This window comes from Idiotropiscis lumnitzeri, chromosome 3, assembly GCF_059441095.1.
Source record: "Idiotropiscis lumnitzeri isolate Australia: NSW breed Sydney's pygmy pipehorse chromosome 3, RoL_Ilum_1.0, whole genome shotgun sequence".
NCBI classification, from domain to species: domain Eukaryota; kingdom Metazoa; phylum Chordata; class Actinopteri; order Syngnathiformes; family Syngnathidae; genus Idiotropiscis; species Idiotropiscis lumnitzeri.
In genome coordinates this window covers 15,176,304-15,192,454 of record NC_142393.1, presented here as the reverse complement: position 1 = coordinate 15,192,454, position 16,151 = coordinate 15,176,304, and the positions used below count along the sequence as shown (strand labels likewise).

General features: G+C 40.0%; 1 protein-coding gene across 6 annotated transcripts in view; it reads right to left on the bottom strand.

Annotated features, from left to right (window-relative positions):
* Window positions 1-16,151, bottom strand: part of LOC148340094 (plexin-A1-like) — a 217,404-nt gene that overhangs the window by 169,557 nt on the left and 31,696 nt on the right. The window lies entirely within an intron of this gene.

Sequence of the window (16,151 nt, the reverse complement as noted above, 5' to 3'; positions counted from 1 at the left end):
TAAAGTACAGAAGGCAAACGCTTCCTAAGTCCAACATCTCTTTTCTCACTCGTTGCTTCCCATTCTCTAATTCAACACATTCTTCTCTCTCTCTTCCCTTCAGACACTTCACTCTTTCAATAGTGTCTTTCATCCACGGCCCAGTCATGATTACAGCGGTCCAGATCACCACGCTGTTGCCAACCCCATCAGGACAATACAGACCCTGTTTAGAGTCCCTGACACACACCCAGACAAAATGTGAGCAGACTACACATGCTTACAGTATGTGGTCGGGGGCATCTTTTGACAATCACGCACTGATCCCACTGACTTCACAGTCCTCTGACACGGACCAACTCAATCATATGCACATGGGCATTACACACACATGCATGCACGCACACACGCACTCACTCATGCGTGACAATTGCCCTCACGTCCCTGCACATTCACAAAAACTAAACACGAAGGAAGGGCTAGTTTAACAAATTATTCGAAAGGACAGCTATTTTCATCATCTTGTACTTGAAAAAAAAAAAATCTATAAATAAGTGAAAACGGAGCACACGTGTAGAAGGAGATGATGTGAGGAATGATTTGACAAAACTGGGACAAGAAGATGAAGAGAAAACTGAAATGTCTATGAAGTGGAACAAAACAAGTTTTACATTTAAAAGACTAAATTAAACCGGATGGGAAAGTTGCAGACGTACTTTCAATAAAAGGAGATTGTAGCCAAGAAAAATGAACAAGATCCAGACAACGCATAACAAGTGCATATATTCATTTACCTGAATAATAAAGAAGCATCTTTTTTATAGTGTGTGTGTGTGTGTGTGAATGCTTTTAGATTTTCCCTCAGAGCTGAAGTTATTATAGAATGAGTTTCTTAAAATCAATCAAATTTGAGTGATTTATCTGATCTTGAACGTTAAAATATTCTTCCTGAGCATGTGAGGACGTGCTGCAGCTCACCTGACAAATTCAATAAAACTGCGGAACACTTGAAGTCTGTTCATTGTTGATTAATAGCTGCCAGCGAGTCTCTGACCTTAGCCAAACAGACGAAAGCATGAAGCTCTCATCCCTTGCTTACAACAATCACTGTGAACATGCTCGTGCACAACCTGCCTCCAAATAATATTGTTTACTTGGGGCCTGCATCTCTCTGCATAAGACAATCGTCAATACAGGGAGTACGGTACAATTTAAAACGTAACGAGTCGATTCGGTTTGATTCAATGGAACTACGATTCAATTCGATATGGTAATTTTTGCCACATTAATTAATATTAATAAGCTCTCCAAAGTTAAAACTATTCTAGTTATTTTAATTCAAAGAAACAAATCAGCAAGATCAATACGATTTGTATCTGGTGCGCATCACTCAAAGGGTAATTCGATATGTGTCTCAATAAATGGAGTGTGGTACAGTTCAAGGATGCAATGTTTTTAAAATATACCGATTTGATTTAAAAATAAAAGAGATTTTCCGATTCAAATAATTTTTTGTTGCACCGCTATTGTTTACTATGCAACCACACATTTATAAATATCAATCTGTGGATGGACACGGATTTTAACATCATTGCTGAAGTTCACACGACAGCGCAGTCTTAAAACACGGAAAGAAGACTTGGAGCTCAATCACTGTACGAGGTTTAAATGAGCTGCATGAGTGACTATGGATTGGTGTTTTTTCGTAGCTTAAATGTGACATTCCTACACGGATTGAACTGTATTTGCCTCTTAGTAACTGCTCTGTTTTGGGTCATTGGGAATGTGAATCACGTGAAGGTACACTTAAGCTTACAACACGTGATCAACAGCATGAGACAGATGTGGGACTCTGCTTGTTTGATTCTTCTTTGTCCATTTTATCCACCATGTGGTACATTCGCAGCTTCTCACTTTAACGCAGTGAAAAAAAAAACAGTGGCATATGCACTCAATATGAGTCTGATCTATCTTATTTAACAGCAGGCAACTTGCAACAGATGGTATCAAAGTTAAAGTCACGGCACAGGTCAGATGAGGATAACAAAGAGGATACATGAGCAGGCACAGGAAGCGTACAGACACTTGAACGTGAGGAGATTTTTATTTGGAATCCATTTTTGAAAAGGCATTTTGACTAGCTGCTAATACGGCAGGATGGAGTCGACTCACAGCCTCCACTTGTGGCTCTCTGGATGAGAGAGGGAATGCACGGTAAATTTGTTGAATGGCTGCACCGTCACACAAGCTGCCAGCAAAAACAAGGAACATAATTTGAACATTTGTCCAACGGGACTAAATATACTTCTGATGCATCCATCCTTTTTCGGTGCCACTTATTCTGTTCAGGGTCACATGGGAGAGAAGAATTACCTCGCTGAGTGTGGGGCAAATTGCGGCCTACGCATTAGACAGGTGGCCAGCCAATCACAAGGAACATGTAGAGACAGACAACCTTTAACACTGACATTCACACCATCACTGAGTGAAAACCGAGTCATGCGACTTGAATGGAAGTCAGATAAGTGAACCGCCACACCGCTGGTGACCATATACTGCTCTTAACAGTCAAGCTGCTATTTTTATGGTCACAGAACAAGCAAAAATGTTTTACAAATCTAACCGCTGTAAACCAATGCAACAAACTACGGGAATGAAATAGTCTTGAATTGCCAGTTATGAATGCATGCTACATAAAGGATTGCCTCGGTTCCGATGCACGCTTTACCTTGATATGTTATGTTGTTCTGTTTATGTTCTCTACATAAAGATCTTTAGATGAACAAGTCTGCACTCAGGAGAATTTAGGCATTGCACAAAAATAATGCACTTGTCTATACAGCCATCCGTTTTCTCGAGCGTTTATCCTGCTAAGAGTCATGGAGGGAGCTGGATCTAGTCCCAGCTCACCAAAGTGGAAATGCACACTAAACCCGGGACTTTTAGGCAGTCAGTCACAAGAGCATTGGGGACTTGACCAGGAACAATGTGCACCAGCTACATTAAATATAAAATTCGACAGCAAACATCAAAATTAGCTTTGGGGTCAATAATAATGATGTCTGTCGGGCAGAATCCTTGCATCTCCCAAACCACTATTTTACAGAAAAAAAAGAAGCAAAATTTGCCATTTCAATATACTTAATATCGGTAATGAAATGTTATTAGATAAATAATGCAGCAATACTCTATAAACAAACACAATGGCCTCTATTTTCGTGCTCAGCGCAAGTCTAGCGTAAAGCACGGCCTAACTGTGTGCATGAATGGAGAATTCTTTCTTTTATTGTTTTCGTCGATACACACAGATAGAAACGGATGTTTGCGCCAGTGTGGGAGTGAACACACCCAACTTGCCTTCTGGCCAATAGCCAAGAAAAGTGGCTCTGGTGTTCTCTTTAAATTCAGCACAGGAGACACACACACACACACACATGGTCTACTTGGCAGAATCACAAACGGATAGGCTGGAGTCTATGCAGGAGTGTGCAATGTTTTTTTTTTTTATAAGGAACTGCAAGAAGATTTCCACAAGCAGATGATGTAAGGTTGCAAGCTGCTGTGGAGTAGGCACTTGGAAATCGCCTTCCATCCCCAATCGTGCGTGTGTGTGTGTGTATGTGAGACAACAACCCCCGCCTCTCACGCTCAGCTGTGCTACGGCCATGGCGGAGCTTTTTAAAAATATATTCAGCTTTGATCATGACAATAATGTGTTCAATGAATCGATTTCTTTCATGATTCAGAGAGTTCGAGGCACGCTGCACCACATTTGTCGGGAGAATCTCTGTCAGAATCTGTCTGTCTGCAACGTGAACAATCTGCACCACAACTTAGACGTGCTTTTAGCTAGTAAAAAGATGAATCTGCATTCATTCACCAAATTGTCGGTGCGCCTGTGATGTGTAAAAGAAAATGCCCGGGGCAGTTCGGCCCGCCAAATTACCAAACATGCAAAAGGAGGTTAACACCTGCACAAATATTGCCATGCATAATTTTTTTAACGCCAAGAGCATGTGCGCTGTCTTGAAAATAGAACCCTATGTGTTTGGCTACACGGACCACAATAGATTGCTGAGAGCAGGCAGTATAGTGGTCAAAGGGAACAAATTAATGTAAACTAAATGTTCATTTGACTTTATGTTATGCTTCTACTTTGCAAAAGTCCTTTCTGGGTTTTTTGGGGGGATTTTCCTTAATGCAAAAACCTCAGAGACTGATTAAATTATGTTGACTCATAATTTAACCATTTAGGAAGAATAATAATAATTCATAATTCAGATGAAGTATCTGTACTAACACCCAATAGATGTGAATTAACCCTGTGATGATAGTGAAGCTACAAAGCATTACATCCACATAAAAGTGGTCAAAACAACCTCCTCCATTGTGTGATGTAATAAAGGGAATGCGGTATAGACTGCGTGAGTTGGCGTGGGCTGCTGCACTACATGGCCGCAACACAGCGGTGCATTTACGGTCACATTCCAACCAGTGACGCACTGGCCCTCTGGACAGCTGCAGGGGCCTACAAGCAAACAAATGCACCAGTGCTTTAACATCATGACCCACAAAAACGCAGATTTTTACATTTACTGTAAACACGCCTACACTTATGTTGCAACTCAGTGAGTTGGCAAAAACAGAAAAAGTGATGACGTCAGAGGAAACTTGCTTTCATCATGGTCAAACTAGTTATGTTGGCCTTTTGGGGGACCTGTTATAAAAGCAAAAATATATAATTACTAGGAGTGTAACAGCACACCAAATAAGGGAACAAGGGACAAAATGTGCAAGGTTTTTCTGGCCATGTGAAATTACGCGGAGGACCGGATAGAGCCAGCGTGGAATTGATTTTGACACCTGTGCTTTAGAGGCTTACGTTGCATACTGTATACTGTAGTTAGATAACACCAATTAAGTAGTCATAACCCTCCCAGACCCATCAAAATGTTCGCTTACGCCCATGACGACAGGTGCTCTCATCGTTAAGAGCTGTGTAGTTGAGCCCTAATCATTTGTAATCTGAGCGAGTCTCCTCAACAATATGCTCGTTCCGTCTCCAAGACCTCCATCAGCGCAGGGATTTAAAGAGTTTACAGATACAGTTGAATCCTGACAGATATATTGCGCACATGTTCACGCGCCGTAAAGGCTGCCTCACATGGGTCATAATTATATGTGCAAGTGAGGTAGACTGAGCATAGTTTTTAGTGTTTTGGAGTCTTTCAATGTCCAAGGGACACGTTAAGAACACTAAGCCATCTAAGATTGAATTTGTTTGTAGGACGACAAAGCGTTAACTATGTTTTCTTGTTTAAGCAATAAAGTTCTTAATCTCAAACATGTGAAATGCCCCTCTTGATAATCACTGGAACAAAATAACGCTGCAACATCCAACATGCTGATGCGTGACGTTATGACATATATTTATAACAGGCTTTATATGTCTGGTTTGAGAAAGAGGATAAATTATTTGGACACAATCAGGTCCTTTGCCACTTTCTCATGTGATGTCCAGTTCTTATTCCAAAAAATAGAGCCAGTATATTATTAATCATTCTTGAAAAAAACTGCATTCAGTCATTACATCAGCGCTAAAGCAACAAATCGAGCGACTTCAAATTCACCAGTTGTGCGTGGTGTTGAGTGTCTGACGGTGTTGTTTGCATCCTTAATCTGAATGTCAATAGCAACTTTTGTCCACAGTAGTGCTTCGGCCTCTTTGTTGTAACAAACATTTGTATCCACCAACTGGTACTGGAGAGTACTTCCCATCCACTTGCTTTTATAAAAATGTGTTTTCCAAAGAACAAGAGATGGGCTTGATATTTGGAATTGCGCTCTTATTTCAAGTGGGTTTAAAATCCTGATGCCTTACAACTGTCTATGTATGCCTTTAGACGGTGGTCTGAAGGTACATTACACATCACAGCTGTAGAGGAACTCCTGGGGCAAAACTAAATATGTTTTGTTGTAACTGCTGCGTTTTTATACACATTGCATACGGAAAACTGATCGTTTTATATATTAAATATGTGCTGACAAACCATAAAAACAGGGATAGCTCCCACGAGGAGTGTGGAAAGGAGTTTGCCTGCGTCTGTGTGTGCTTAACCATACTCATAGGGGTGTGTTCGTGTGTGTGGCGTCTCCAAAGCAGGGACCCTGGAGCTAAAGCCATTTAGCGGGGCTTTAAGTGCTTGAATAGGCCAAAACCACACTTCTTTATCAGGGAATTTGGCGTAGATAATCGAAGCTGGCTCCCAACCACTGAACAGCAATTTCGCAGTTTAAGAAAATGAGAGGGTGTGAACAATGAAGGATGGGGTAGGAGGGGAGAGAGGGTCTTGGTGGTAGGTGGGGGATGATCATGTGGGTTGGGAAAGAAATGGCACACTTATGAGTCCAGGTCAGCATTAAGAAAACCCCTGTTTTGGATTTGTACGATTTTTGTGGTGCGAAAATCAAGTGTCTCCTAAGTGGAGGCTTAAGCAATGTATCCCATCCATCTTTATATTGGAGTTGCATTAGAAGCCTGTTTTATTGTGGCGGCGGCGCTGGCTGTAAAGTGAGCTGTCAGTACAAATGTTCAGCCACCATTAGGAGGGCCAAGACGTAAACACACTAATTTGACAACGGCTGGTCGGCGAGACATTGGAGCCGAGCCGCTTTTAACGACCAATATCTTTCTCATTTTACGACATCAGATTAAATCACGTGAGCAGGATGAGGAGAAGTTATATTGTGATATAAATAGCAATAAAAATCCTGCAGATATGAAACGGATGATGTACTGATATGTACTGTATAAGACGATACAAGTAGCAGAGCTATTTAGTGATTACTTCTGCATGAGACTTATTGTCGCTTCTGTTATGAAGCTATTAAGGGTAAAAAAGGTGGTCCTTGGTTGGATGGCATTGAAAAATAGAAAAACAGTCGTTGAAAGAACCCAATACCTCCAAAAGATTAACTCATTCACGACCAGCCTAGTAAAAAAAAATGGATTTTGACGTATTTATCCGTCAATGGTATTGAATGAGTTAAAGGAGAATTAAAGTAAAAACAAATATATCTACAATAATGTTTTCTATTCACCACTATTTTGATTAATACAGGGATGAGAATGACAATTGAGAAAAAAGTCGGAAAAACGTAATTGTCAATTGGGGTGTTGGTAAGGACGGCGACCGCCGTGAGTCAAAACGTACTAGCTGACGAGGGGGATGGGAGACTAAATCTTGGGATGCTAATGTAATTATCAAATACACCAGACAGATTTAATGTACATTAAATGAGCTACACAGGCGCAAATGAAATTATGTGCTAAGCCAATTTAGTGCCAGCTAATGCTAACATGAGCTCAATTCCATCGGTAGCAGCGGCTCTAAACAAGAAATTAACACTACACATTAAAAAGACAAGTCACTCACACTGGCGAATGCAGATAAAAAAAAAAAAAAACTCCCTTCAAACACAAACACCTGTGTTGGGTTGTAAATTTCTTTAAAACCTCACCCTTTAATTGCTTAACAACGTGCTTTGTTGTGCAAGTCACTTTCTCTCCCCTTCTCGCTCAACCACAATGCCCACTCCAAAATGTCTCAACGGATTTGTATTTATCTCAAGAACGGTAATTCTTTTCCAAAAAAGGCGAAAATCTAGTGTTCCGTGAAAAATGTCCTTTCCTGTTCGTATTCTGATTGTAGAATATGAATTAAAGAAAAATGCAGCCTTCTTTATCCATCTTAGGAGCGTCCATTTTGTCTTGTACAGTTATTTGCTGTCGACTGAAAATGACTTACAGTCCAGCATGTGTCGGACCAAGGAAAAATGGGCGCCACCTGAGCAGGTTAAAAACAAATGGATTTTTTTTTAAATTCATATTCCCCAAAAACAATATTAATATGAACACCACATTTAGACTAGTGGGAGAGCAAAGAACACATTATTGTAGAGATTTTTTTTTTTTACTTTACATCCCCATGTTGGCGATATTAGGTTATCTCAATGACTGTTTTTCTGTTTTTAATACCACCCAACCAAGACTTCTGAGGTAGGTGAGGTCAAAATGTTTTATTATTAATATTTTTATAATTAACATTTTTTTAAAAGCTTTATAACAGAAGCAACAATATGACTCCTGCAGAGGTGAATTTTTCTGCTGAATTAATAATCCACAACCGCAAAATTAATCAGAATACTGAATCTTTAGACTAGTGGAGGTTAAATAAAATATACTTTGTTATTGTAAAGAAAATGTTTATTTCATAGTTGACTACAGCTCAATTTCCATTGGCCAACACAAGTAGGGCGAAGTAGTACAGTGCTTGCTTAACTTACAAACGCCCTTAGGGATCTTTTTGCTTTTTGTTGAGCGCTAAAATTGGCATTCTGAACAAACTCCAAATATGCTGTCCCTCATGTGACGCAAAAATAAAGAACTAAAAAAAAGGCAGAGTTAACGTCAACAAATGCACTTTTAGTTTAGAATGGGACAAACAAAAGAACACAAAAGGAAACCACTCTCAAGGAGCATGGAACGAGACTATCACTGAACGTGCTGTGTGGCAAATGGCAAACCTGGATCACTCGCTACACCGCACGCTTTTAATACACGCAAATACTACAGTGTGTGACTTTCACTTTAAGTAAAAATTGGGAAATTTCCTTATGTTCCCTTTTAACATTATAATTTCAATTATGTGGCGATCTTTTCTGGCCGCTCGGCAGCACGGCAGACAAGTGGTCAGCATGTCTGTTATGATCTGATATGTTCCCAAAACATTCAGGTTAGGTTAATTAATTACTCGAAAATTTTCCAGAAGTGTAAATTTGTATGTAAGTGGTTGTTTGCGTGGATGCGACCAGTCGAGAGTATTCCCCAACTCTCGCCCAAATTCATCTGGGATATAGGCTAAAAATCAAGACAACCCTCTAGAAAACGGATGGCTTGATGTTTCCTGGCCCCGTATATTGTTTGGATTAGGAATTATCAGCCACAAAACTACAGCCGCAAAGTACTCTAGTGAAGCAGGAAATTGAACTTCCTCCAGCACCTACTCTGTAGCTGACCACCAACTCTGACCGGAAAAGTTAATTTCCCTGCGAGGAAACGAATAAACGACCACAGTATTGACATAATCATTTGTAACAATAAAATAATGGGCGCTATCGTCAGCCGCCCTCATCACGAGTACCCGACATTAACCCAAAACAACAAGTACAGGTTAACACGTATTAGCGCATCAAGTCAACAGTTTTACAAAGCAAAATGTTCTTTAATTTCGATGTCAATGACAAGCAAGTGGCTCAGTGCTCGCACGCCTCCGGTGAGGAAGGCGTTTAACTGCAGGTTAGCTATTTAATGTACCTTTGCAGTGCCTTATGTTGCTATTTATTTCTAATCTCTCTTCAAAGCCTATATGTCAACTGAGAGCTTTCTTCAGCTTATTCTGCATTCATCTGATTATACGATCAAATGCGGCTGAGCACATGCATGGCAATGATGTCAAAACACACACGCACACACACACACGCTGCGCACAGGAGATAATGTAACTGCTCTTTCAACCGCCTTAACACAGATGCCAAGCCATATTACACTTGATTAAAGAGTGTCGCTACAATCGGGCCCTCGCACACCTACATATGCACACAAATAAATACGCATACCTTCAGGCAAGATGAGGCATATGCAACACTCACAAATTCGGTCAAATCGGTCTTTATGTGCATCACAGTGTCAGTGCACGCGCAGGCGCATGTGCCGCAATGTCTCCGGGTTTGAATGCATATGTGTCATCTATTCGTATGTCATAGCTACTCTGATGTGACCTTTAAACACAGATATTTTCTTCCCGGCCTGCAAGCAACACTGCTAACACAATTACACTGGGCTAATGAACAGAGGACCCTGACAAACGCGCGTACACATGCATGCATGCACTCACGCACACACACACACACACACACACACACGCACACCCCTTCCTTCATGCATATCAATCCACTTGCAAAGGCTACATTTGCATCTTTAATAAAAATGAAAGTGCTTATTAAAGTTCATGCAGATGTTAAGATCAGATTGACTAAATCCAAAGTGTTTAACCTATCACACCTCCTCCTCTTGCTTGCTGCTCTTAAATCCAACCAGCTTTGCTTTTCCCGGATCTGTGCATAAGGATGCCTACTAAATCTTTTTAATGTTATCCGAGTCTAACGATGTGCCGTTGAGGAAGTCTTATAATTGAATATTTTGACGTCAAATGGTCTGCTTGCAATCATGACAGATGCAAATCATTAAAATTAATATCTTCTATTTTTTGACTCAATCTAAATACCTGGAAATAAAAGCTGAGCTGTTGATCTCACCTCAGTGACTATCAGTTCAATTCCACAAAATCCTTATGGGGAAAAAGTGATATGCTTCACTAACAATGACTGTTTTGTATGGTATGTAAATCACAATCATGTAGCGTGTTATTAATTTAATAAATATGTGGGCTTTTGTGGTGCAAAATAAATGACATTTGGATGACTTGGTCGCAATGTTTTTGATGCGGTTGTTTCTCACCATGTGTCAGACAACAAACAACCTCTCATCTACACTACAGACACACAATCAAATTGTTAGATAACACTAAATGAACAACATGCCTCGGTCCTGTGCTGTCGTTCCACTGAGAATAAAAGCTGGACTCTCATACTTGGAATGTGAAAACAAGGCTGGAGTCACAGAGGCAGAGGGCGGAGTGTTATGGCTCCAACATTTGCAATTGGATGGGATGATGCGGCTTGCTGACTCTGGTTTTGATTAACAAGTGTTAGCACTGACAGCATACAAGGCCATTGCCTTGAGGGGAGAGAAGGTTGAACCCGCCTCTTGTGTGTGCAGGCGCCCTCAAGTTGAACCTGACCTCTGACCTCCCTATGGGCCAGCAAAAAACGCAAAGATCATTTCCCTACGAGGATTGAAAAACTATGACAACAGTGTCACGCCTGAGCAATAGAATATAATTGAGAAAGAAAAATATCACAATTATGTAACTCTGACCTTGAAATATTCCTTTTGTTGACTGCGAACATTAAATTCACTTTTTTTATTAAATGCTCCAATTGCATTTGTACATTTAGAGAAGGATCAAAAGAGAAACTGTAATTCATTTGTATTTCATGAATGAAAACAGTTCCCATATGTCTGTACGTGTGTCCATGACATAATTTGAATATTCTTTCTGTATTTCAAATCCTTTTGAAAGCAGCCAGGTTTGGGATCTTGCAAATGAGAAATTTCTTACCTCATCTCCTGGAGGCTGTGCTAACATGTACAGCTTTCGTTACAATGCCGACCAGGGGTGGACGTATTTTGAATTTAAAATTTGAATTTTTTCTTTGGACAAAATTAAACCAAATACCCATCTAGACATCTATTTTATCTCCACTTGTTGAGGTGACATTTTGGCACCAAGCCAAATCATTATATGAATGAATTATGCAATTAGTGGTCGAAAATACTGAACTAACGGAAGATTTTCTTGGTTTCAATCACGCTCGATTTTTGACCAAGTAGTTTATAAAGGCAGTTAAAATATCTACCGTATTTTCCGGACGATAAGTCGCAGTTTTCTTTCGTACGTTGGCTGGTCCTGCGACTTATACGCTGGAGAGACTTGTACATGGAATAAAAAATGTAATTTCATAGACAGCCACAAGAGGGCACTCTAGACTTATGCACGGATATTTCCTACTCCTGACGTAGAACACAAATCACAAGCAGAGAGAAAGTTTGGAATGAATGAGAAACGTTTTAGGGACTGGAAAAAAGCGGAGTCTATTCTAACTTCGCTGAAGAAAACAACACCAAAAAAAAAAAATGAAAGCTAGAAAGCCACTGCTAACGGAACGAGTTCGCTAGTGGCTGCTGGACCAACACACTGCAGGAGAGGCTTGCCATCGGTGCAGTTATGGTGAGTCTCCACACTCAGGTTGTTGCCAAGGCAATGGATGTAAAGGACCGACTTGGTGTCTCCACTTCATGCAACACAACTGCCACTCGGACAGATGTGTCCCAAAAACATTAACATGAACACTGGAAACCAGTTAATGTTAATTTTCCGTGTTGCTAAATGACCTTCGTTGTGTTAGCATATCTTACACCTAATCAGTGTTCTTAATTCTTTTATTGATGTTAAAAAAAAATTTCCAAGATGAAAAGTCTGTTTTTGTTTGAGTATTTTGTCAAATAAATTAACAAAGAAAAAATGTGACCATGACTCCAGTGCGACATATGGATGTTTTTTTTTTTTCTACCTCATTATACATTTTTGGGGCTCGTGCGACTTGTAGTGTGGAAAATACAGCATTTACTATGTGGCCCCTTGAATGGATCAGAATTTTATATTCTTAGTTTTTTTTTGTAATTTTTAAAATTTCCGAAATATTTTTCCATTACTTTCTGCAAACATCATTTTTCCCCAATTTATCCAGATAGAACCTCCCACTAATTTGCTTGTTTGTTTTTTTCTATTTCAAATTTGAATTTTAGGTTTAAGTCGAGTCAAAATGTTTATCATTCTGACTAATATTTTGTTTGTGGACCAGTCCTTAAGGACCAAAATCCACACATTTTGTATCCCTCTTAGGCGACGGCCATTTTGCCACTTGCTGTTGATAGAAAATGAAATCACAGTGATAACCCTATCCTTAGCCCGAAGAGCTCAGCTTGAGACTGTCACATGACAATACTTAGAAAACGGGTGCAATGTGATTGGCTATTACCTAAGCACACAATGTTTTGCATAGTAATTAAACTCATAATTACTTATTTCTTTATTATAACAGTAGATGTTGAAATCTCATAAAGTTGGGCAACATTCATTAAAGACATTCATCCAACACTGTGATGTGGTTTCTAAACTCCTTGATAAATGCCAAGGTAAGGTTAGAATTAAAGAAGATATCGGGAAGGGTAGAGGCAACGAATCTTCAACTTTGGTCCACTGCAATCAACAAACGCAGCCCATTCTTCTCCCCAAACCGTCAAACTTGTAAAACTTTTCTTTTGGCGCCGTTCATATTCTGGGTCACTCTTCCCAAAACATACATTGATAGGTAAACTAAGATATAGATAAACTAAAAAACAGTGCATTTAATTTCTGAAGCCAATCGAAGCTGAATAATAAGAACAGGACAGAAAAAGTCCTTCATTTCATCTTTTTCTTTTTCGTCACGCATATTCATACACTGCTCTTGTAAACCTTAAGACAAAGGGTTAAAAGCAATAATTCAGCTGGGCGGGGGCAGGAACGAGCTCCAGAATTTGGCAGGCTTTCAGGATTTCAAAAATTATGACCCCAGTGAGTTGGCTGTCCTGTTAAATACAGGAGATCTCCCAGAAAATGTTAATCACGTTGGACGCCAAAGCATTCGAACATCTGGTCAATGCAGCTTTGGGAAGTGAAAAAGAAGTCAAACCTCACCTTTACAGCGTTCACTTTTCACTTAGCCAACATTTTAGAGTGTGTCTCCGCACATTTTGGCAAAGTATTCGGAATATACTTTTGATACAGTTTAGACTGGCTTGATAGGGTTTAGGTCAGGGCTTCCACACAAAACTCATGCAAACACACCTCAACGGACCTTGCTTTTTGCATTCGACCTTAGTCATACTGGAATAGAACACTGCCTTCATTAAACCTCTCCCACAAAACCGGAAGCACACTACGAGGAAGATGAAGAATTGCCAGGCATGTCTCAATACTTTGGCCCCTTCCGTGTCATCCTATCCTCGTCCAGAAAAACAATAACAAGACCAATGAGGTGAGCAGTAGGAATTGAGCATGAATCAGTATTTTGGAAAGTATTGATGATGAACAGATGGGGAAAAGCAACACACTGAGGTGCTGCTGATGTTTCCTGGCTTCTGTGGTTCATGCCAAGGGCAAGCGAGAAAACAAATAAATGCCGGCCATCATCATATGTCATATCATCCATCCACGGTTGAAAATCTGCTGCTGCTGAAGAAATATTTAGTCACACAAGGTTTAAATCTGAGTTCTGCCATTAAACGCTTTTCCTTCAAGCATGTGGAGAGAGCACCCCTGGGCTTGAAGGTCAGAAGGGCCGTGAGATCATCCAAAGGCCTCACGCCAAGAGAAAGACTGAGAATGTCTCTCAGCATGTCTGCTCCGAGGCAACAATCTAATACTGTAAACATGTTGTCGACTTCAACCCGGGAGACAAAACCCCACGGGATGTTGAGATCTTCACTTCACATGGGAAGATTGACAGCGCTCAAGAACCAGTTATTAAGGTTTCAAGCATTTCATACACTCACAGTATCTTATTGTTTTTATAATAATTGTAAAATACAGTTAAATTAGTCGGTTAACAAGCACAGTATGCTGCATTTAAAAAAAATATACATTCATATATATTGTAAAATATCATTAAATAGTCATCCCCACATATATAGTTATTGCAATCATTGTTTGTTTAAGAATAGAAAACAACAGTAGAAAATGGTATTTGCTGTCAAACGGTGGAGATAGGCACCACATTCCACCACTTGACAGAAAATAACATAATTTCTTTATTTATCGCCTTGCATTAAATTTGACAACGGGGGATTACAGGCAGGCTGATTTGGCGAATACAACACTCCACACAAAGATGGAAACACCAGATATTTCTCAAAGTTTAATATATTGCTCCGTTTCCCCATCAGTAGTAGCACAAGAGGGTACACAATTCAAGTAAAATACAAGAAACGTCAAAATATGAGGTGGCTAATGAGGTACAGCAGGTCGTCCAGTAACCAAAGGGTCCGCTGTCTGAATCCCAGTCATGTGACATTATAGCTACATACGCACAGTAGGTTACCGCCACTGGAGTGTGAATGTGCGAGTATCAAACCATTCTGAGCGCTTTGAGTGGGTTACAGAAAAACTGCATACAAATCGGATGCACTATTTTTATGATTATTATTATTACTATTATTATTATGATATTCAATATTTAAGCAGACTCATATACACACACACTGCAGATGAAACATGTACCACCCCTAATATCATCTCTTACCATTAACTTCAGATCTATTTATTTTCTATTTTTAATGAATAAAAGTTCAAACTAAATTGCTTCTATACAAGTAATAGAGTCCCTATAAAGGGTTGCAATTGCAGCAATCCCAAATAAGCAAATGGGTTTGCAAAAGTGCATACTTCTCACCTCACAAACTTAAAAGATCTCATTTTGGATGATGCGTAATGTTTTCGATTTCAAGTTCATTCAAGTCAACAGGCAATATGGTCTATCGCCTCACTGACTATCCTTTCTTTTAGGGACCTAAGAAAAAGGATAGTCAATGTCACTACTCATGGATCGCCTGCCACCTGAAAAAGACTCATGCCTGACGGGAAAATAGCCAAGAGACTTCCATTGCCTATGACAGATCTTACACGCCGATTTAGCAACATCTGTCTGAAAACATGCATCCTTAAACGGTGACAGAGTGTAAACAGGAAGAATCACACACATGCATGCTAATGGTGTGTGTGTGTGTGTGTTTTTGAGAGCAAAAGCGCGAGCGAGGGAGTGAAATGAGAAGGAAATCTCCTCAGATTCTGAAAACAAGTCCCATTTGTGGTGATAAAAATCTGTTAATCTGGCCCCTCTCAGCATCAGCCCAATTCATTTCCCAAAAGGACTTCTGGAGTGGGGTAGCGACAATCTTTCACAATTATACACACACACACACACACCCCCCTATGCACCGACACACACACACACACACGCGCGTTTACACACACTCCCACACACACGCAGCCAGATGTTTGAGTAGGGTTGATAGACTCATTGCATTTAAGAAGTAATCCCCTTCAATGTAGCTTTTCACCATGGCCACGTCACGTTTCTTTTAAACAGAGCTTTAAAGTCCATACAAATGTTCCTGCGTGTCTAATAAGCACTGAAATTGATACAATGTAAGGTATCACGGGGTAAGATGTCAACCTGAGGCCCAGACTTGCTCCAGCCTTCTTCTGGCTCTGTAGAAGCGCTCGTTCCTGGCTATAAAATGTGGAAAAAATGAGCTGTGGGTCGTGGTGTGAAGCAAAGTGCCAGAAACATTGAAGCAGGAATGACATAAACATGCATCAGCAATG